At 35.4% G+C, this 23,659-nt stretch overlaps 2 long non-coding RNA genes across 3 annotated transcripts; both read left to right on the top strand.

Annotated features, from left to right (window-relative positions):
- Positions 1-7,727: 7,727 nt before the first annotated feature.
- LOC110791300 (uncharacterized) lies at positions 7,728-14,553 on the top strand. 2 transcript variants are annotated; one of them, XR_008927433.1, is made up of 6 exons: positions 7,728-9,278; positions 9,485-9,530; positions 10,966-11,414; positions 11,625-11,732; positions 13,308-13,370; positions 14,161-14,553. It is a non-coding gene; the product is annotated as an uncharacterized lncRNA (long non-coding RNA). The 2 variants fall into 2 exon arrangements; XR_002534054.2 differs by lacking the exons at positions 10,966-11,414; positions 11,625-11,732 and having other exon boundaries at positions 8,522-9,278.
- A 3,552-nt stretch (positions 14,554-18,105) lies between these two features.
- On the top strand, positions 18,106-20,859 carry LOC110791294 (uncharacterized). The gene is made up of 4 exons (XR_002534052.2): positions 18,106-18,428; positions 19,581-19,733; positions 19,839-19,980; positions 20,688-20,859. It is a non-coding gene; the product is annotated as an uncharacterized lncRNA (long non-coding RNA).
- The last annotated feature ends 2,800 nt before the right edge of the window (positions 20,860-23,659 follow it).

The raw sequence follows: 23,659 nt of genomic DNA, 5'->3' as shown, positions 1-23,659 counted from the left end.
TATCATCAGTATATTTCTTATTTACCGGGAAAAACTGTAAATTGTTAAGGTGGTGAAATCTTTAAAGCGATTGGTAATTTGTATTAATGTAAACATTGATAATAATAAATAAAAAATGACCACTATTGTGCCTACATAAACCGGATTCATATATCTAATTACCCTACTGCTTTACATAGTTAATTAGTTTGATGATTAGTTTTGATATCTTAGGGGACTGTGCGCGTTATTGCGCGGTCCAACAACTAGTAATCTATCGAAATCAATTTCTTGTCTGGGTAGCAAACAAGATCTTGTCATCACATCTGCGTCACGTGCTGACTTTACCTTATATTGTTGCATGTTGCCTACTAACCTCATTGAAGTTCAGAACACTAATCAAGGTTATCAGAATAATTTTCTAGAACAATTGTGTTACGGGAATTGGCCAAGGAAGGAAGAAGTAAACAAGAGAATTTGGAAATATGCTTTGTATTGCTTGAAAGAAATTACAAAGCGTGTTGGCTAAAATGTATTGAATGAATGAATGATGATGATAATGTCTTTTATGTACTTCAATTCCTTGGTTCATAGCCTGGAACATTCTTACTTTTGAGATTCTACAACTTGCTCCAAAGAAGTGTTCTACACAAATTCTAGAAAGTTCCCACTTCCAAACGAACCACTAAGGGGGTGTTAATGTGTTATTTTGGCATTTCGGCAAATCAATTAACTAACTTTATTCCTTCTCTTGTTGTTTGGTAACCAATTAAACTATTCCCCAGCTTTCCTCCACCATGATTCCCCACAGGCCCTCCTTCAGGAATCATCATAACCCCCAGGTTGCCCTTCAACCAAAGAACTTAACTACTCTTATGACCATTCTTAACCACCACGTACACCACCTAACCTACCTCCCCAACCATCGGCGGCGTGGCCTCAACAAACCTACTTAACCTCCTCAAAATCACTCAAATACCATTGAATCCACCCTACCACGTACTACTGAAACTACCATGCATATTCACCAGCAAACTACCCTATCTATCACGAAACCAACCACACAACCTCTAAAATTCGCCGCAACCACCCCAAATAAAACACGATCTCGTTGGAAATGTACAAACCTACATGTTTTTGGGTTGTCAACGACATGTCATGATGATGATTAGTGGTGACGTGGCATAATAAGGAGGAGTATACGTGACACATATACGTTTTTAAGAATGCATTTTAATATACGTATAGATTATTGTATGTCTGGGTGTATTTTACCTAGTTTTTGGTAACTTTAAACATGTTTTGATTAACTTTTTATATTATGAAGTACGGAGTAATTTTTTATGGATAAATTTTTAGGGTTGTTCTACATTGTACCTATGTAGTTCATTGATTTCTACGTGGTATCTAAACATTTTAAATTTTACACATTATACTCTTGTAGTTGCAAAAATTAATCATTTTTATCCTTGTTGTGAATCCAATGTTAACAAGTTCCATTATATTTTTTTTAAAATCAAGATTTTCTACATTAGCAATGGGTTAACAAACATAAGATTGATTAAAATATAGAAACCGTACTTTGTTTAAAAATTAGCGGCATTTTTAATCATTGGATTAACAATAAGGATAAGGTTGACTATATAAACGCATGGGTACAACGTTGAAATCAAAGAAATACAAGGGTACATTGTAAAAAATCCTTTATTACCTTCCCTAAAAAAAAAAATTTAACTGAAAGTAAATAACTTTTAGATTATGTTGAACCATTAGGGTAACTGTATATTTGTATACTGGGTATAAGACACAATTAAGAGCAATTCCAATAGTTAGCTACAAAGCTGTGTAACTAAATTTGCCGCATCAAATTTCTAGATACAATGTGTTTAAGCAACAAAATTTCACATTGTTTGACTACAATATTTTGTAGCTCCTCATAATAATTTATTTAATACTGTTTTTAACTACAAAATTTCACATTGTTTGACTACAAAATTTGGATATATACAATTTTATATGTTTTACCTTTTCCACATTTTGTTCGTAAGCTACTTGCTAATATGAGCTACAAGATTTTGATAGCTGCTTACATATTTTATGTGCCAATAGTTGGCTATCTGCTCATATATTTTTTAATTTTGTTAGCTGGTTTTTTTTAACCACTAGAGTTGCTATTAAAAAAGGACATGCTCACAAAAAAATAAAAATACGTGAGCAAGTAGCCAACCGTTGGTACATCAATGACATAAGCCGCTATTAAAGTCTTGTAGCTATTTTGAGCAGGTAGCTCAAAATCTTATTAGATATTGAATAATTTATTTCAGATCAAATAAATAAATTAAATAATAAGAGATTGTAGCTATGATGCAAGAGGCAAAATCTTCTGCTCAAAGAAGCAACAATGGAGAATAGAATGAGAAGAAGAAGAAGATAGAAAACTGAAAAAGAACTCCGGAAAAGAGAGGCAATTTCAGAAGATATGAGGATGAGATTTGTATTAATGATTGGATAAGCAATGCACCCAGGGAAAAAATTCAACAGGGGGCCCTTAGTACATTCATGTACGACCAAAATTTAAAATTTAGGTGGGCTAAAGTTAACTGTACCGGTTAGATTTAGTACTCGTAGTTCATAATTGATAAGTTGATATCATCAATCTAACATTTGCTTGCATCTAAAAATAATAATCTAACACAAAAAAGTAATAGTTCGATCAACAGTGGAAAATGACCCACTTTAAGTTGCAGCGCACACTACAAGAAATTTACCTTTTCGTGGCGAATATTTAATACCGAATGTATAATCGCTACTATAAGTCAATAACGTGTGTTAAATAATGTAGAAAATTATCACATTTTATAATCGCTATATTAGCCTTTAATTAATCAAGATGAAAAAATAATTAGATATTATTCCCAAGTATACCTCCCTATTTTCACCAATTGCGCTCAAATTTTCAGTCAAACTTTCGCTCAAAACTTTTTTCTCACAATTTTTTCGCTTAGAAATTTCAGTTCCCTCCACACTGCCTTCCCTCTTCTCAATTAGGGTTAAGATTAGTTTTCTCTCATCCTCCAATGCTCCATAGGTGACTGAATATTTTTGTTTTCTTTTTGAAAAATCCATAAGTTCCTTCTATTCCATATTCTCCAAAGGCAAAAGATGAAAACTGTTTGGTTTGTAGTGTTCAAGACCTGGGATAGCCCAGTATCATTCAAGTTATCTAGGAACCAATTTTCAACATCAGAGTGGAGATGGTTATACTTGGGTTGAAACTCAATATTACTCCAAAATTCAGTAGCTCTGGGGCAGTTTAAAAACAAGTGTACCATGTCTTCCTAGGTATTAGGACAAAACTGGCAATTTCCATTAGGGATAATCTGTCTACTGGATAGGTGGGATGCAGTTGGGAGTCTTCCCCAAAGAATAAGCCAAAGGAATATTTTCAGTTTAGGTGGGCATCTAGCTTTCCAAATGCAACTCCATTTATCACTTGAGTCTGTGTCAGGGAAGTGGGTGTTCCAAATGGTGTTGTAAGCTGTTTTTGAGTCAAAGTGGAGCCCTTTTGATAGAGAGCAGAAGGGGGCATCCTCACCAAACTGAGGGATGGGAATGGCTTGAATCCATTGGATTAAGTCAGTGGGTAGGGTGAAGGAAATGCAGCTTAAGTTCCAATGGCCATCCCTCCTAATGTCACTAACAGTGTGTGCAAATTCATCTCTGGTTAGGGGTCCTTGTATTAAAGATCTAAGTGAACCTTTTCCTGTCCAATTATCTAGCCAAAGGTTGATCTGGGTTCCATCCCCTATACACCAAGCAGTAAGGTCCTTGTACATGTTCCACCCCTTTCCAACATTTTATGAGACCCTTTTGAGAAAGGGGCAGGGTAGGGTCTATTATCAACATACTTTTCCTTGATTAGGCTACTGGCTAGGTTTTCCCCTGTGTTAAATTTCCAGCAGAGTTTAGTCATTAGCACTTTATTCATCATTACAGCTGATCTAACACTAAGCCCTCCTACTTCCAATGGTCCACAGGCCTTGAGCCAAGCTACAAGGTGGGTTTTCTTTTTCTGGGGTTCTGAATCCCATAGGAAATTAGCACAAGCTTGGTCAATAGTCTGGAGGGTTTTCTTTGGTAAGTACAGAATTTGCATAGAGTAATTTGCTATGGTGGTTAAGGTGGACTTTATAAGTACTAACCTACCAGCTTTGCTGAGGCATTTAGCCTTCCAGGAGGCCAGTTTGCTCTTAATTTTCCTGCAAATGTCTAAAGTTTGGTTCTTGGTTGGCCTTTTGTCTGTCAAGGGGAACCCTAGGTATGTTCCTAAGTCAGGGCTTGGTTGTACCTCTAGATTGTTACAGAATAGATCTTTTTGGTTTTGGGGGGTATGTTTGGAAAAATAGATCTTGCTCTTAGAGTTATTCATTTTTTGGCCAGAGCAGTCCCAGAAGTTCCTAAGGACCTCCTTCATGCCACTGAGAGTTTTGGCAGAAGTATCTCCAAACAGAAGCAGATCATCTGCAAACATCAAATGGGTGATGGGGATGCCATTTCTCTTCAAGTAGAAGGGTTTCCAGTTTTCCTTAGAGGCAGCCTCACTAATCATATCAGCTAAGTACTCCATGCAAATAATGAAAACATATGGGGATATTGGGTCTCCTTGTCTGATTCCTCTAGTGGTTTTAAAGGAGGGGGAGGGCTTTCCATTTACAATGATAGATGTTGCAGGAGAGGCAATGCAATTAAGAATGAGGTCTGTGGAATTTCTATCAAAGCCTTTCCTTGCTAAACAGAACCTAATGAAGTTCCACTCCAGCCTATCATAAGCTTTTTCAAGATCTATCTTAAGAGCAAACCACCCAAACTTCCCTTTTTTGGTTTTCATGGAGTGTAAGATTTCAGAAGCTGCAATGTAATTAACTTCACAGCCCTTTCCAGGAAGGAAACTATTCTGATTTGGGGAGATGATGTCCTTCAAAAGAGGTCTGATCCTGTTGACTAATATTTTTGACACTATTTTATAGCTGGCATTACACAGGCTTATGGGCCTAAATTGCTTTATGGACTCTGGTAGGGCAGTCTTGGGTATAATGCAGATAGTGGTATCATTGATGGACTGGGGAAAGGTTTTGGTCTGCAGTACATTATCCACATACTTATATAGGTCTTTCCACAAAACACCCCAGTGTTGTTGGTAGAAGTGGGCATGAAGGCCATCTATACCTGGGGCCTTAAGGGGACCTAGGTCAAACACAGCTCTCCCAACTTCTTCAATATTGGTGGCATGGTCAATACTGATTTCATTGGAGTAGTGGTGGTTTTCACAGGGGGGAATGGTCTGTTCAGAGGTGAAGAGGGTGGAAAAGTAGCTGACAATATGGGGCACTAGATCTTTCCCTTGGATATCCTGACCCACTTCTGACCTAAGGCTAGTGATTTTATTCCTTCTTCTTCTTATGATGACAGACTTCTGGAAATAGCTAGTGTTTTTGTCCCTATTTTCAATCCAACTAGTTCTAGCCCTAGCCATCCAGAAGGCTTCCTCTTGCTCATAAATGAGACCTAGCTCATTAGAGAGGTCCTCATTTAAGTCCAAGAGGTGCTTATTGGTTGGCTTGTGTTCTAGAGCTCGTTGGATACCCATGATTCTAGCACACAAGACTTTCCTTTTTTTGAAAATATTTCCTATATTGTCCTTAACCCAAGAAGACATGGTTTTGGAGATATTATTGAGTTTACTAACCAAGTCAGAATTATCAGCATTTAGGTTTTCATCCACCATGGTTGAGAAACCTGGTTCAGCATACCATAAAGGTTCCATTTTGAAAACATTTTGGTGACCATGATTTTGCAAACCAATATTTTCCATTATTAGCTTAATTGGATTATGGTCAGAAGCTTCTCTAGGCAATGTAATTACAGTAGAGTTAGGAAACAGATTAAGCCAGTGCATATTTACCCAAGCCCTATCAAGTCTTTGGTAAATGGGTTTATCTTTCTGTTTATTAAACCAGGTAAACCTGCTACCCACACAGCCAGCATCAACTAGCCCACATTCATTCATGGCATCAGAATATCTATCTGCCCTATGTTGTTTGATCAAATTGCCCCCCAGTTTCTCTGATTGACAAGTGACTTCATTAAAATCTCCCATTACTACCCAAGGAACTGTTATTAGTTTAGACATGTCTATTAGGTCATGCCAAGTTTCTAATCTACTTTTGTACTTGGTACTAGCATACACAGCAGATAAGCAAAAACTAAAAGGGGGGGAAGTGTTTACCTCCACAATACCATGAATAGTATGCAGGTCCCTTCCAATCATCTGAAAGTTGATGAAGTCAGGGTTCCACATAACTATGATCCCACCAGCGAGGCCATAGGGTTCAGCTAGCACATACTTTTCAAAGGGAGTTTTCTTCATGATTCTTGCAGTGTTTTTGGGGCTGGTTTTGGTTTCGGTTAGTATTAGGATTTGGGGAAGGTGCTCTTTAAAGAGGTGGCGGATATTGGATTGGAATCCCCGGCGGGCAATTCCTCTGCAGTTCCAAGCAACTATTATCATGGGATCAGGTGTTTTTCGAGTTTTGGAGAACTCCTTGAACTTCCTGTTGGTCAGAGGATCTATCTTGTGTATGAACTCGTTGTTCCTCCTGCTCCATAGGGTCTCCTTCCTTGCCATGAATTCCAGTTCCATCTCGCAGTCCCCTTCTTCCACCTCCTTCACTATTATCACTTTGATTTCCACTTGGTTGAACTTCTCCGTTGTCGCAAGTACCATGAGTGCATTTGTTGTCTCCCCAAAGGTTCCCTTGATCGGGTTCCTTGCTGACAACGGCCAGGTCCTCCTGACTTGAGGTAGCACTGGGATTGGGTCGCACATAAATTCCAGCTCTGGTGGTACTATGAACTGCCCCTTCTGTGCTTCCTTGCTTAGCATCCACCATCGCAGAAACTTCTCCAAAACAGGGGAAAGGGCTTTGATTGTTTTGAGATCCGGCAGATGGACAGGTATCATCATACCTCCTTTTTTTGGCGACATTTCCATATCCTGGTATGGGAAATCTAGCCAGTGTGGTTCCAGCATGAATTGACGTATCGCCGAAGGGCTGACATCTATCCATTGTGATGAGAGTTTGAGGGTGAACCTCATGTTGTTGAAATGGAATTCCGGGAAAGTCGGGATCGGTGGTTCCTTGCAGACATAGTGGGTTAGAGAAAGATCTATGGTGGGTTCGATGATTGGAAATGGGTACTCCAGTGGGAGAGGCTGGAAGGGAAGAAGGAATTTGGGGTTTGGTGTGGTTCGGCGCTTGAAGTAACTGTGGATGTATGGTGGTGGCTTGGTGGAGTCTGTTTCCTCCTCCGACTCGCTTCCAAGATCGAACATTTCCGTGTCCAAATCGCTCGACATTCTTGCTGGGTTGAGGGTGTTCTGAGTGGTTTTTTTTTTTTTTCAGCGGGAGGAGTTGTGTTTCTGGTAGGGGAGATAGTGGGGTTGATGGGTTTGGGGGCATTTACCTCATTAGGTTTTACTGTTGAGGAGAAGGTGAAAAGTTGCGATCGAGCGGCTGTGGTTTGCTGGGGAGGGGGGGATAGATGGACGGTTTGGATTGTCTTTGAGGGGTGGCTTTTGATTGGTTTAGGTGGCGGTGGGTTGGTATTGGGAGTTGAGGTATTAATGCTAGCCGTTTGGGTTTTTTGAGGTCCATTTCACAACTGGGCTTTTTGATTTGGGCTTTGGTGAGATCCTTCTTCCTCAACTGGGCTGACAGTTTGTTAGTAACATTTTGGACTAAAATTGTGTACCTCCCTGTTGGAGCATTTGGTTTTTTCTTTTGTCCGTTGTGGTTTTGTCTTTTCCCTCCTTTTCCTCCAACATTGCCTTCTGCAGCAATCTTCTGCTCAGCTTTCTTGTTTCTTGGAGCCTTTTGCCTTTCACCTCTCTTACTTCCCGCTGTCGCCTTTTTTGAAACATGGATCCAAGGGCCTTCCCCTTCTTCCTCTCTATCAACCCTTTCTGCTTGTGACACGTCTTGCCCTAAAATTTTGTCCTCATCGGCATCCCCTGTACTCCCGCCGTTCTTGGTTATCTCCATGATTGTTCTTTTCTGGGGGCACCTTTCTTCTCCATGGCCAATGGAGCTGCATTGGTGGCAAAATTTAGGTGTGTCTTCGTACTGTATGGTTTGTTTGAACGCTCCTAACCATACGGCTTCCTTCCTCTGTTTTGCCAAGTCCAGCAAAATCTGAATTCTGGCAAACCTTACCCTGTTTTGCTCAATTGCATTCATGTCTGTTTTGATGAAGGCCCCAATTTCATTCGCAATTCGGTGCAGGATTGGTTTGGTGTGGAATTCTATTGGTAATTCCGGTAGCGAGACCCAAACTGGGGCTTTTGAAATAATCGCTTCCGATGGTTTAAAGCCTGGTGTCCAAGGTTGGACAAGGAGCATATGGCCTGCAACAAACCACGGTCCCTTCGAGAGTATACCTTCTCTTGCCTCCTCCGAGAGTATGGTGACATTGTAAAACCCTTTCCCTAGTGCTATGAATTGCAGGGGTGGGGTGATTTTCCAGATTCTTTGAAGGGATGACTTCAAATAATCAATTGAGAATGACTTCCCTATTGCCTTCACAATGAGGGAGCTTACCCATTTCTCCGAGATTGTTGACGCATCTTCCTGGTTTAAGCTGATGAATGCTTCTGTGCTCTCATCATAGTTGGGTGGAGGGGTGGTGGAGACAATGTTCATTAGTTGGTTGAGGTTGGTAGCCGGATGGGTGTGCTGCTGGTTTTTGTTTTGTAGCATTTCTGCATAGGTTGGTTTGTGGGTTTGGGATTGGGATTGGTTTTGGGGTTGGGTTTGGTCAGGGTGGGGATGGAGGTTGATGGTGGTTGAGTAGTGTGCTAGCTGAACCTGTGCTTCTTTGGCGGGATCCGGTGGCTGTGGAGGGGGCTCTCTCTCTCGCTCTCTCGCTCTCTCTCTAGCATTTTTTTTTTTTACTTGTCATTCTTACTAATTTTTTTCGCTCAAAACTTTTCGCTCACAATTTTTTCGCTTAGAAATTTCAGTTCCCTCCACACTGCCTTCCCTCTTCTCAATTAGGGTTAAGATTAGTTTTCTCTCATCCTCCAATGCTCCATAGGTGACACCAGTTGATACCAAAATCTTGAACTCAGAAGCGCGGGCTTCTAGGAGAGGGTGTGAACAATTTGCGCAAACATTGATCGGGTTTTTCATCCTTGATTCTTAACCTGATTTCACGAAACTCCATTCCAGCGGTTTTTCAAGGTAATTTTCCTCCTTTTATTTTAATTCTTTTCGAAATTTGGCAAGCTTTCTAATTATTTTCGAAATTTAGTTGAATTTTCACAATCCTTTTCAAATTTTGATTGAATTTTCCTAATTCTCTTCGATTTTTGGTGTAATTACATATTAATTCGGTTGGGTTGTTCCTTTGTCATCACTTCTCTCCTTCCCCAAATTGAGGTATTCAGAGAAAACAAATTCGCCATTCTCTGATGATTTTACGAAGCATATCAGGTAATTTTCCTCTTAAATAGTATATTTCTTTTCGAAGTTTGGTTGAATTTACCTAATTCTATTCGATATTTTGGATGATAATTACAAATGAATTCGGTTGTGGTTGTTCCTTTGTCATCCCTTCTCTCCGAATTCGCCATTCTTTGGTGATTTCTAATTTTCCTGCATTATATACTAAATCTTTTCGAATGTTTTGATTTTTCTTGATTCTTTTTTATATTTGGATGAATTTTCCTATTTCTATTCGAATTTTGGTTGATATTTCATCCTCTAGTTCATTTTGAATTTTGGTTAGAAATATTTTTATAGTTTAATTATATAGGTGATGATCGAAAAATGCATTGTATTAATGAATTAAAGGATATATTGGTAAGCTTTCCCTTAACAATTAGTTAACTGGTTAAGTGTTATACCAACATTATGATCATCAGTGCTTTGGGAACTCGATTAAGTGTGTACTGCTAAAACACAGGTTTTCTATTTTGTTAGGAATTTCTCAATTTGCTTTAGTTCATCTTTAGTCAAGCACATTCATAACTTTAAAGGTGGCTGTTGTATTATTACCTAAACAAAATCTAGAGGTTCAAACTTCAAACACGTGTGGAAGGTTGAATTGGCAAAACCACAATGTGTCCCGATCATTTGATCTGAGTATCTGACCTATCATCAAGCTGTGCCTGACTGCCTGAATTATTTGACAGGATAATGACCTAACTTCAAAAAATCGTTTGACTAACATTTATTAATTTAACATAATAAGTTGATTGACTATGTCTGGAATTCTGGAAATGAGTAGACCTAAACTGAACTACCCATTTATCAGCTCTAGGACAGCTGGAAGGGTGATAATATTACAGACCAATGACGGTATCTTTGATCTTGTACTCTGTTCTAGACTTCTAAGCTATTCTCTAAGTGACCATGTTAAAAACTAGTCTGTTAAAAACTAGTCTAATAGTGACCTTGTTACAAGCCGATATTATACAGTTTATACCAAGCTAAGGAATTATAATTTATACTTCGTATGTGTTATCCCTGTATTAGTGGTCGACACTGATTTTCAGGTTTAAGGAGTAAAGCATACCGCATAGTTTTTAGATTCCCTTAGAGTCATAGTGGTGAAAGAAAAGAATTCACGACATGGTGATGTACTTTGATAACTATAAAATCCCTCCACTGGATTGTCGCATTCTGTATTCTCCCTTAGAAAAAGAATCTCTTTCTTTGCTTTCATCTGTTCAGTCAGCGACTTGTTTTCAGAGATAAGTCTCTGTATCTCTGATCTATGATCCAGTTGCTGAGCTGAAACACTTCTCTGGAATCCATCACTTTGTTTTTTCTGGGTTTCCACCTGTTTGGACTTCTCTTTAATTTCCTCCTCCATCTGCTTCACCCGAGTTGATTTTGTGTTGATTTGACTGTACATTTCATGCAGTTCATTTCATATTCATCTTTAGCTGACTCAAGCTCTTCATTGGCCTTCTGAAGCATATCCTGAAGCTGACGATTCTGCATTCGTAATTCACTAGCTTCAGTCAACGCTTTGCTAGCAAGATTCTCATTAGCATCAAATGACGGCTGCATTTGTGAGGACAGTCTTTTGAATTCATCTTGAATTCTTGCAGCTGTATTAGAATTTTTCCACCTCATCAATCTCAGGGTTCTTCTGCCCGTATTGCTCGCTGCTCCTGCTCCACTTTGGCATGAGTAACCGCCTCAAGATCAGCTTCAAACCCTTCTGCTTGTTACTCTAGATCTTCTTCAAGGTTCTGGACATGAGCTTCAAGTTCCTTTACTGAAGCCAAATTATCAGAAGACTTTTCTGACTACTTTTTGAGTTCTTTCTCCAGTTTCTTGCTGGTGCTGTAAAATCAATTCCATCAGGTATATCTTCAATTGAGTTCCTGTTTTTATATCACTCTCTATACAGTATCCTTACTTGTATAAAAAAGCCGAACAACCAAGAAGTTTTGCGTAATTTTTTATTCCAATTTTACCCCTACCCCTACCAACTTATTACAAATTCATTGACCTACTTTGTATTTCGGTTTCTCCTCTCTCAATCCGCCGACATGCGACATTCTTCCCCCTTAGCTTCTCTAATACACTCCATCAGTCGAACTTTTGGATTCCGATCGAAGTTCCTCTTCTCCTCTCTCCTACCTATGGTTGACAGAGTCCAGACTCCTGTAATTCGTTTAGGTGTGAGCTCGATTTTAATTTGCACATTTTTTTTTCTAATTCGTTATTTATTTTGTGTTATTTGTTTATTTTATTGTTTCTTTATTATGATTTTATGTTTCGATTGATGTATGAAGGTGCTTTTATGTTTAATTTCTGAGATGAAAATCAAATGTTTTGGTGATGAATTTAATTTCGTGACTGTTGTAAAGGTTCAACTCATTTTATGGAATTGCATGTTTAATTGTTCAATGAATGTATATTTGACGGTGTTCAACGCTTATCTATTTGAAGGTGCTGAATTTTATACCAAGTCTCCCAAATCTAGAATTGTCGATTAGTTTTTCTCGCATTTTTGTTCAAGGCCTTATTGAGTTTTAGATTTCCTTTGTTAAATTTGAAAAACTTTGAAAGTGAGTGTAGTATTTGTCTAAAGATCAAGTGCCAGATTACTTTTCTTTGCTGATATGATCTACTCTATTATACTCCAAGCTCCCATATATCTTGATTAGTGGTTTTGTTTTTGCAGTTATGCACTCAGGTACTCCGTACTACTCTTTACTATGATCGTTTTGTGTGAATTATATACTCACTACGGTTATGTGAAATTAAACTATATATATCATTGTGGAAGCCAATATCCTTTTATAAGCCACTAATTTGAGATTTTGATTATCTACCCTTCTTTTTCAATAACTCATGGAACTCATAGCGGTGTTGTTTTATGCTGTATTTCAGTCACTTTTTGTTCAATTTAGTGTACATGTTCTGGTGAATGTGTCTTTATAGCAGTATGATTTTTTTTCATATATATCCTGACAGTGTGGTGATCCCGTAGTCTTATAATTTAGCTAAAGCGAGCACAGTTTACTTGGTTGTCATTGAGCATATCTACAATTATGGATAACTTCAATTCCTTTGTTCCCGGTTATGGGATCAATTGGTTTTTAAAAGACAAATGTTTCTCTTTTGTGAAAATAAGAGAAGGCTTCAATTGCTCAAAAAATAAAAATAAAGGCAAGATATGATTGGAAAACTGTTGTGCAGGTTAACAAAATTACATCATTGGATGTTAACTATAATTAGTACACAGACTATAAGAAACAATTACTTGAAGAAGCAGGATTGACAACAATGGTATTTACTTACATCTTTGTTCTCACTCATTGATATGCCACGGATCATGTCAAAGGCCTTCTTAAGCAATCATTTTCTCATCATTCTCACCTTTAATGAGCACGTGTGTGAGAAAAAAGGTAACAATCAAAATCTGGAAAAAATGCAATAAATAGTCAAAAAAAATTGTGATTGTTAGAATACTTATAAACTGGCATTGAGTTCTAAGTTATAAACTGTTAGCATACAAATCACAATTCCTGCTTGTCCACTTGTTTGTATGATTTGGCATTTGTTAGAGGCGTGCAAATCAAAATATGTACTAGTTTAAATTTGTTTTCCATTATTTAAATTTGTACTAGTTTGCTACTTTTTTTTATTGAAATTCTGCCTTTTTTAAGAAAAACATTCTTGTGTTTGGCATTTGCAATTTGTAATCCATTTCTATACATAACTATAAGGTGTTGTCAAATCTTATAGGATGATGATACTTCGGCATGGGGGTCGTGAAAAGCAAAGCTTAGGTAGCAACGCATAAGGACGGTAAGAATTGTTTACTTCTGCTCTAAATATTTGTTGTTGGTTGTTTAAGGACAGTACTAATAACAAGGGGTAAAAACACTGAGTGAAAGAACCAGATGCTGAGTGAAAGCACACTTATTCCACCTACACGTGAGCACCTCATTGGATGATATTTCAATATTTGGAAAGAACTGAAGTTGTAAGGTTTGGGTCCCTGTCTACTTCAGCATGCCCAGCACCTGAGCTGTGACCTGGTGTAGTACGTCTAAAATCATCTTCTGATGCTGTTAAGCTATTCCACATTCTAGAACTTTTAGTTTGCTGGTTTGTTGAGGTCTTGTCTGTGTTAGTCATGAAAGAGTGACCAGCACCAGGGCAGTATCCTGGTGTTGTAGGTCTGAAATCATCAAAAGTACTAGATGAAATAATCCTGGTGTTGTACAGATTGAGTGGTGATGATGCTGGGATAATGTGCTTTGAACATAGGGTAAAATTAAATCATGCCTACATATTCTGAGTTTAATCACTACTACAAAAATAGCCTAAAGAACTATTGATAGGGAACCGATTAAGTTATTCCCATGGTTTCTTAGATAAAGGAATCGTGTTTAAATGATATATGGTTTCTTAGGTAAATAAATAAGAAACCAAACATGAGTTTTGTCAGGTTCCTTAGCTCTAAGATACTAGTTATGTCTAAAATACAGTTTCCTACCTTTTATTAGTACATAAAAAGGTAAAATTAATTAATCTAATATATTGTGCTTATCTTTTTATCTAAAAAGGTAAAGTCCAATTTGAGTTTTTGCAGTTATTACGGGGTAGTGTACAACCAAGTTCCAGAGCCACCGACGGAAATGCCGGTAACAGTGCCTCAAACACCAGACGAAACACCAGCTCGCTGCTCCCGCGTGGACGAGTTGACTCACTGTCGTAGAGATCTTCGATACCATGTTTGATAAAATGTTAGGCATTATAGGCTTATTGCACCAAATACATATGGAAATTCCCTTTTCCATGGATTCCCTTGTACATCTTTGTTATTCTTTTCATCCACCTCTGAGTGTTTCGTCTAACCCCAAAGAGTCGGTTTGTTTATGGTTTCTAATTAATGGATTGGTTGTCTACTGTAGAGTTCAATTACTTTTGCTGATGGTTGGTATGTTGGTTTCTGATTAATGGATTAGTTCAATTCCTTTGCTGATTTTTGGCCGCGATTTTCCATGGACTTCCAATTGAGTTCGTGTTTGATGTTAATTAATTTCATTTTGGATGAGTGTAATATCTGTATCATTGTTAGATGAATGAATTATATTTTTTTTCCATTTTATTCATTGCCTTTAAATGTCATTTGATTTAGCCGTTATTATTGAGCTCTAATCGTGGATATAATTGTAAAATAATGTTGTGCTATATTTTATTTTTAATAACAAAACAAGCAAAGAAACCTGTTATTTATGAAATTAGGTTCCATAGATGATGACAAAGAAACTGGACTTTGTAGATATCCGATTTCCTAGCATCCGTATATTATTGGTTTAGAACACATCAAAGAAACCGAATATTTTGTAAAAATGGTCTCTTCATAATATCTAAGAGACTGGACCAAAAATTTGGTCTCTTAGGCTAAGAGACCTACTACCTAGGCACCGTAAAATCTCCGGTCTCCTTGGCTTGTTTCGTCCGGTCCCTTAGGCTATTTTTGTAGTAGTGAATGGTGTAAGAAACTTCAGCTGATTTACAGAAATTGCCTTAAAGCTTAAAACTTATAAAACAATTCCATTTTAAAGAGCAAGATTCACAAACAGATAGTATTCTTGCCCTTTCAATTAGTAAGAACAAGAACATTAACACTTTCCCAAATATAGAAAACAGCATTAGCATATATTTATGTGAATGTCAATGACAAAATACAACATATATGTATTTAATATTATATTGCCTAGCTTGCATTAGAACCTAAGATGGGAGTTACTGGATTTGAAAAGGAATGCCCAAATAATACCAGGTCAGGGCCATAGTTCATGGCCTCTGGTGATGCATAGTATTTATGAAAAAAAAAACACTTTAGTACTAGCTGAGATCCTAATTGTTTTTAGAATCTGACCTTTCGCTGCTGGAAGAATGAAATGTAAGCAGGACATGGAAAGTAATAAGTTAGAGACAGAATACAATTGATAACTAATAATCACACAACACCATGCAACCAATTGTTAATTGTATCTTACCATATATAAAAGGGAATTTTGGCCTATTATACAATGATGTAATTTCATCTGACTTTCTATTTGTATGGTATGGTATGTTGCGGTGTATTGATTGTATAGAAATATTTCCATACTCATGATATTAATTATCGTACATTCTTTTGACTTGCGGATAACTCTTTATTTGGCAAACGGTGAGTCAGACTTATTTGGGGAAGCACCGGATGCTATCGACTTATACCATATTAGTTGTTTCTTTGTTGCATTGTAGTAGTTAATTAGTTATTTATCTTGTCATCTGCATATTATTAGATAACATTTTGTTAAATTGTTAAGATTAGTAGACAGTGTATATCACCTATGTAATGATTTATGACTTACTTTGTATGAGTTATTTATTTATAATATTATTTTTATCTTATAATTATTTGTGATTTTAAATTTATACTCGTGTATAAATATAATTGTTAATATGCTTGATAGTGGCAACTTTTGACAAGCCATTGTAAAACTAAATTATACTATGATCCATTTTGTAACGATTATAATCGCCGCTATAGACTGTCAATTTGGATTGTTATCTTAGCAAATGTATCAATTACGAAATTAATAGTATCACTTAAATTTGCACCAATAAGTAACCTATAGTAGTGATTATAATCGATATGATAAGTATCTAATAACGTATATTGCATTCGCTACTATAACTACCAATAGCATCGATTCTTTTCCCGCTAAAACTAATGTATTTGGTATGTGAAATTAGGGAACTATAGCGATTATAATCGCTACAATAATCGATACTATTATACATAGTATTTCGTATCGATTCCTTTGGTCTACCCCATTGAATGTACTAATCGCTACTAAAGGCTATGGCAACGGTGGCTACCGCCTCGAATAGCTAATTGATGGGGAATGTTTTCGTAGCGAATATATTCGCAACTAACGGCCAAAATAATCACCACGAAAGCCCTTTTTTCTTGTAGTGGCAGTTGGTTTTAGAAGAGTTATGGTGTAAGAAGTGATAGGATTAAGTCGTGTCACCTAATCAAAGATATACCTAATTCCACTAACCATGTAGTAAGGGAAGTCATGATCGAATCCACAGGGAAACAACGTTCTTCCTATTATTAAAACTAAGGTCTAGACTATCGGGAAACAAGAAATTGGTTGGTTTGAGTAATTAAACTACAACAATATAAAATAGAGGTACAATTAATAAAAGGCCTAGGGGTATAGGTTCACCAATGAACAATAATCTGGGATAATAAACAATCACTAATAATCAATAAAGCGATTAATCAGACTAGCATGCTCTCTCTAATCGATACTAATCATATACTTGGAATTAACAGGCTCTCACAATTTATCAATCTCAATTCTACCTATTGAAACAAGCCTAAACATCAAATTGCATCTCTCGAATTTTAACTTGATATTGCTAGACTAATACAATTAAACTTGCACAAATCTAATCGCATAGTAAATGGAATCAATCAATATGAAATCAACCACAATTCCAACAATCAACCATAGTCAATCATCCCTTCATATTAGTTCATGGATTCCCAAACCCTAGATAATAAACTACTCACGCATAATTGAAGTAAACAATGCAAATATATTTAATGAAAGCATAATTGAAATTGAATAATAAAATAAGAAACAAACCCATTCCGAATTGAAGAATGAAGGATGAAATTTAAAGCTGGAAACTTGAATTGAATTATAAAAGTAATAACCAAAGTTTAGAGAGAGAATAAAACTAAGTAATAAACTAAGAGTCTAGGAAAATAAGATGGTCAATACAAAAACTAAGGGCTTATATTTATAGTCTTGCCCAAAACAAAGTAAAAAACGTAAACAAACTTAAGAATCTGCACCCAAGGTTGTCGTCACCCGATCGAGCGAACAGCTCGCAACCCGCCCGATCGGGCGCGCGTACAAATTGCACGATCCCCTATGTTCAAAACGTCTTATCTCCTTCGTTATTCGTCGAAATTAGGCGAGTGACCACTCGTCAGAAATCTCTTGAAGTCTAGAATCCAACCCTATTGGAATAACTGTATTTGGAGTTGTAAAACTTGAGTTATGACTAAAATAGTGGACTATAGTCATTTTTCTACTTCTTTCGTTATTCGCTTTGCTTCAAAAATCTTCCAACTCAATGTTCACCTCTTCAATGGTTCAAATGAGTAGGAAATGCATTTAAATATGTCAATTCCTACAATGATAAACCTGAAACTACAAACACACTACAAGGAGCACATTAGTACTAAAAATGGCTCCAAAGAGCTCATTTGAGATCGAAAAGTACTAAGGGAAGGGAGTAAAAACACTATAAAATATGAACATATTAAGAACCGATGCGTGATCTAGTCTGCCAGGCCCATATATTCAAATATATAATAGCAGGGAGATTTGCAAGAATTTTAGAGTGTCGTCCCACTTTAATTTTTTATTTAATTTTTATAATTTATTAAATTTTATTTTTTTTCCAATTCTTTCTCCTGAGTCATGACGTATCATCAGCATTTTTCCTTTTCATATTCACGCCCTTTCCCCTTTCTAGTATCTCTTCCATTCTTCAACAATGGAGTCAACATCTTTCTTCGATCTCTTCCCTCACTTCCCACTCTTCTCTTACACGACACGGATATCACTCTTCCACCCCAGTCTTTTGGTTCCCAAAAAATCATATTCTTTCAATTGTGCTTTTCTCACCAATTGATTGATACTTTGATAGTGAATCGATTCATTGGGTTTCTTTTTTCATGGAAATTGTTCGAATTCAGTCAAATTTGTTCTCATAATTTGTTTAATTTGCAAAGTTGGATGGTTATTCACATACTTTCAGAGAATTTAACTGGTATTTTGCCCACTGATTTGTCTTTTCTCATTTCAGATTATTCCTTTTTTCTTTCATCTTCGTCTCTTTTTAGGTTACAGGATATTATCAGAATCTCACGGGTGAATTTTCTATATTTCTGAACATTTACATTTTTCTAAATTTTTCCCTTTTCCTTAAGTTCACCCATTTTAATTCAATTTATACATTATAGTCTTAGATACCATCTAGAGAATTTTTAAATCCCACTATTTTGGAGATAGAAATGTGGGGTTCCCATTCAAAAAAATAGGCAACTATAGCCACAACTGCCATGGTTTGGAGGAGAATTTGAAGGTGAAGAACATCCGCGATACATGTTCATCAATGTTGGAAGTTGGTGTTAAACCGTTTGATTAAGGAAACGGATAATTTTATTGAATAAAGAATACGGAGTACTAATTAGTATTACTTCATAACCGCTACAGAAACCCCAGAGTTTAACACCAACAATGTAACATTGATAATCACGCCTTCACTCTTTACAATCTAGGTTATTAAAAATGGATGATTATTAATGTTTGATTATGAAGCATTGTGGATTTGGAATGTCAGTTTACAAGTGATGAGAAACTTAATGGTTATTAGGGGATTTATGAATGAGGTTGATGGGCTGTTTGTAGTATTGATTTTTAGGATTGAAAATTGTACATAATTCTGTCGTTGATATTTTTGGAATCGAAAATGATAAAGGTCGCAACATGCGACCTTTAAGCCGTGTCATAATGATGACATGTCATGCTTATGTGTCATGATTTAAATTGGAATCTAAAATATTTAACTTATATATCCTATTATACATGTTTAAAATAAAAGTAGGAAAATCTTAATATTTTAATTTGTTTCTTTTTTTATATCGATTACCTTATTTACATATTTTCATAGTAAATTTTTTGCATTGATAGTAAAAATATTATGATGACTCATATCCTACGTGGCGCCTATATGTACCAATTAAACTCCGACATGTAAGATTGCGACAACTAAATGTTGTCGCAACTTGCGACCTTTATCATCGTCCTTTTGGAATAGGCTTCGGTTATTTTAACTTTGAATATTCTTTGCTTTTAATTTTATTTTATTGCATTTGATTTGTTGTAATTTTGATGATGATGGTTGGTGGGTTGATTGCAGTTTTGATGATAGGATTCGGATTGCACAATAAAGGGTAGAAAGTAAAAACCACATTTTCAAAGATGTCTGGGTTTGAGGGTGTAATTAATTGTTTATGTTCCCCGGTTGCAAAGTCAATTTTACCAAGTGGACCTTCGCAGCCTCAAGTCTAAGGTTTTGGATACTTTGACTTCTGATTATTGTTAATTTGATATTTTGTTGTTGGTGTATGAGATTAATTAATCTAGATTGTATGTTTGATTGATCGGTTATGTTAAGGTGCTGGATTCGCCAATTGCCGCCGGCTTATGCAAAAATTAAGGGTATCAATGGAATGTATACGGAGAATGAATTGAGAGCTGCATTGGAGGATACGTATTCTGACTTGACACATGAGATTGATTTTGAATCTTTCCTAAGGGTGAGTTCCCTTTTGTATGTAATCATGCTGTAAGTATGTAATGCTGAACTTTTTCTATATGAAAGTTTGCCATTTTTCTATGATGTTGTTCAATCTGTGTTGGATTTAATCAGATTATGCCATCTTTCTTGCCTTTTCTCTCTTGAGTTTTTGGCTTGGGGTTTGTGATTCTCACCTTTCCGATTCTGCTTTTCTTTATTAGTCTGATGCATCGTCTTAGTTGAATTGTAGTTTGATAATCTGATAATCTTATTCGATGAAACATATACAAAATACCATCTCTTAAAAGTTCAAAGAATTCAAGAAACATAGTTGCTACTTGCTAGGATAAAACAGTAATGACTTTATTTCTAAATACTAAAATGGTTGTGCATATTCCTCTTTGTTTTGTATTCCCATTTAGGTCTTTGGTTTTTAATTTTAAATAATCTCATGCCTAACCTTAAAACTTAAGGGTGGGATATGAATTTCTTACACATTTCTTTGGAGTGTCGATTGGCGAATTCACGTACTCCGTATTTGGATGAAATGAATGGTCTATGTAAAAAATTTCATTTCTACATGATTGAATTTTCTTATTTTATGATTATGGAAACTTGTTGATCTGAATCAATATGGTTGGATACCTACATTAATGATTTGGATGCCTACATTAACTTCCAATTTCCCAGAATCAGATGTTATAACTTTGTCACTAATGCTTTCAGGTACATGACATATGATGAGGCAACTTTATGAATACTCATAAGAGAGCACTCATACATGTATAAATCAAAGATATATTTAAGAAGGATGTGTTGTTTCACTTCATTTTTGTACTGATTATAATCTCTTGCAATGTCAAAATCCATATATTAATGTTACTTCGCTTTTTACATTTCTAAGAAGAAAACTTATTTTATTGTAACAACTTATTTCATGAACTTAGTTTTTCTTCTTAAGACACGGAAAAAAAATATATGATGAAATAAAAACTAAAAGTCAACTTAATAAGTTTTTTTCTTTTTAAGACATGCAAAAAAATTATGTGATGGAATAAAAACTAAAAATCAACTTAAACAAAGCAGAACCGTGCATCGCACGAGTTCAAAAACTAGTTTATGTAAACACTGTACAAGGCCCCTACAATCTAGTTTTCTTAATAAAATATTCCAGGTCCTGGACTGCACCTTGTACCTCCCTATTGTAGTTCAGCCGGTCTTCTGCATGGCGCGCCACACCATCAATTGATGGGGTGACGCGTTCACACATGCCTTGTAGCACACTACATCACTGGAATTCCAGGAAAATACAAAACACAAAACTGTAGGACAGTAAATTGATGCTTTGGTCACCGGTCATGCTTGTCAATTTAGAGCCATGATTTGCGTTGGTTGGGTGTTCGAACTTTCTTGGTGTCTTTTATTTTGATTTTTTTTCTTGATTTTTTTTTTTAATATATTTTACGGAGAGAGTATTAGTTACTTGTAATAATATTTAAAGTTACTTGTTGTACTATTAGGGATTCCTATTATACACTTATATAATAAAATAATTTTAAATATCTTCCTACTTATTAACAGTTTAATTTTCATGCTAAATATTAGAAAATTACTTTAGTTTATAAAATATTAGGGAGTTACTTTATTGTTTAATTAGGGTTACATGTTGTATATTAATGGTGTTACTTTTAAATGTTAGGCACACTTGCCGCTAATATTACTTAGAAAAATTTCTATTTGTATTTGGTTACTTCTATTTATAATTTTCGTTACTTTTATAGTATTAACAGAGTAACTTTTAATCCAATTACTTAATCACGTAAAATTTAGGAAGTTACTTTCTTTTTATTTTAACTAGGGATACTATTTGTATGTTAATGGTGTTGTTGTTCAATAATAGACACAATAACTACAAAAAAACTACTGAGGGTTACTTCTATTTGTAATTAGTTACTTTTATTTACAATTCCAGTTACTTTTATAGTATTAGAAAGGCTATTCTTAGTCAAGCCATAATTCACTTAAAAGATTAGGATGCTACTTTAATATTTTACTAGAGTTACCTTTTGTATGTTATTGGTGTTACTTTTAAACAATAGGCACAATTACTAATAATATTACTAAGGATTACTTCTATTTGTAATTAGTTACTTCTATTGTTTATAATTTTAGTTACTTTTTTAGTTTTAGAAGAATTACTTTTAATTAATTGTTACTTATTTACTTAAAAAATTAGGATGTTGCTTTAATATTTTACTAGGACTACATTTATATGTTAGTGGTATTACTTTTAAATATTAGCTAAAATTACTACTAATATTATTAAATGTTATTTTTTGTATGTTAATGGTGTTACTTTTAAATATTAGGCACACTTACTACTAATATTACTAAATTAAAGCCAAGAAAAAAAAAATGGACCTCCATGTACCTCCAAAAATAGACACAACTTAAAGTTAAAAAATGGCAAGAAGTTGGGTACCCACTAACTGTTTCTTCCTCCTACCTCCAACAATGGTGACACCTTAAATCCGAAAAATCATTGAATACATATCTCTCCAACCATAAAAAAAAACCTCCTTAATTATTTTCGAATTTCTCTATTGTTGCTTGAACTTTAATGGTTGTGAATCCTCTTCTCGTGTTTCTTTCTCCTCATATTTGGGGCTTATTTGTTCGCTTGACTGATGGTCTCATTAGTGATCTTTACATGTTAGTGAGATTTGATTTGCTTGATTGACCATTTTTTTAAGTATGAAGAATAAGGTGATTACGTACTGGGAGGAGAAAAAGATATGACGGTAAAAAATATAAAAGAAGAGAATAAAATAGAAAATATAGGTTATGCATGTAGTGTGATTGTGTGAACATGTTACACCATCAATTGATGTTGTGACTTGCCACATATTTCCTCCTTTCATAAATACTCACAACGTTTGTCACTTTCACGCATGCCAATGCACAATTTAGATCGCCAATATCTTAAATTCTCTTCAAGAAAAAATTATAAAAAGTTGATATTTTAAAAATACGTATTGAGAGGAATCTAATAAGATTTCACATGACTATGTTTTATTTGACATATAAATCACCAACAATAGATAAAGTGGAATATGTGAATAGTGCAAAATACCAAACGTTGTGAGTATCTCTATTATACAAGCCAAGAGGGGAGGGTTACTTTCGTAATCACGCTTTTAGTGTCCCCCGAGGATTTTACTAAACTACCCTCTATATTATTTAAGCATAACTATTAATGAAAATAACCCATAAATATAACCATTAATGTAAATATGTGGCATTAACGTAAATATGTAAATATAACAATTACGTAGATTAGTTTGTACATATGTTGACTTATGTCATTCTCATCAATTAAGGAATATCTTCCAATAATATATATGGCTAAATATAACATAGAGAATAATATACAAAATATACATATAATCTATCAGTCAAATTGAAATTGAAAAGGGTCGGAAGACAAATATTCGAAAAATTAAAGCTTCATGCATGATTTTACACAATTTTATTTTACAATCCCCATTTGATATTGTGAGAGCTTCTAATATTGTACTTCGTATTCGGTTGTCAAACAAAAAGAACGTAAAAATTCTATATGGTTCATTTTTTTATATATTGGTTGATCACATTTAATCTTGCTGTTAATTTTTCTTTCTTTTTGATGGAAACCATCC

This window comes from Spinacia oleracea, chromosome 1, assembly GCF_020520425.1.
Source record: "Spinacia oleracea cultivar Varoflay chromosome 1, BTI_SOV_V1, whole genome shotgun sequence".
Lineage (NCBI taxonomy): Eukaryota > Viridiplantae > Streptophyta > Magnoliopsida > Caryophyllales > Amaranthaceae > Spinacia > Spinacia oleracea.
This window is presented reverse-complemented; position numbering and strand designations above follow the sequence as displayed.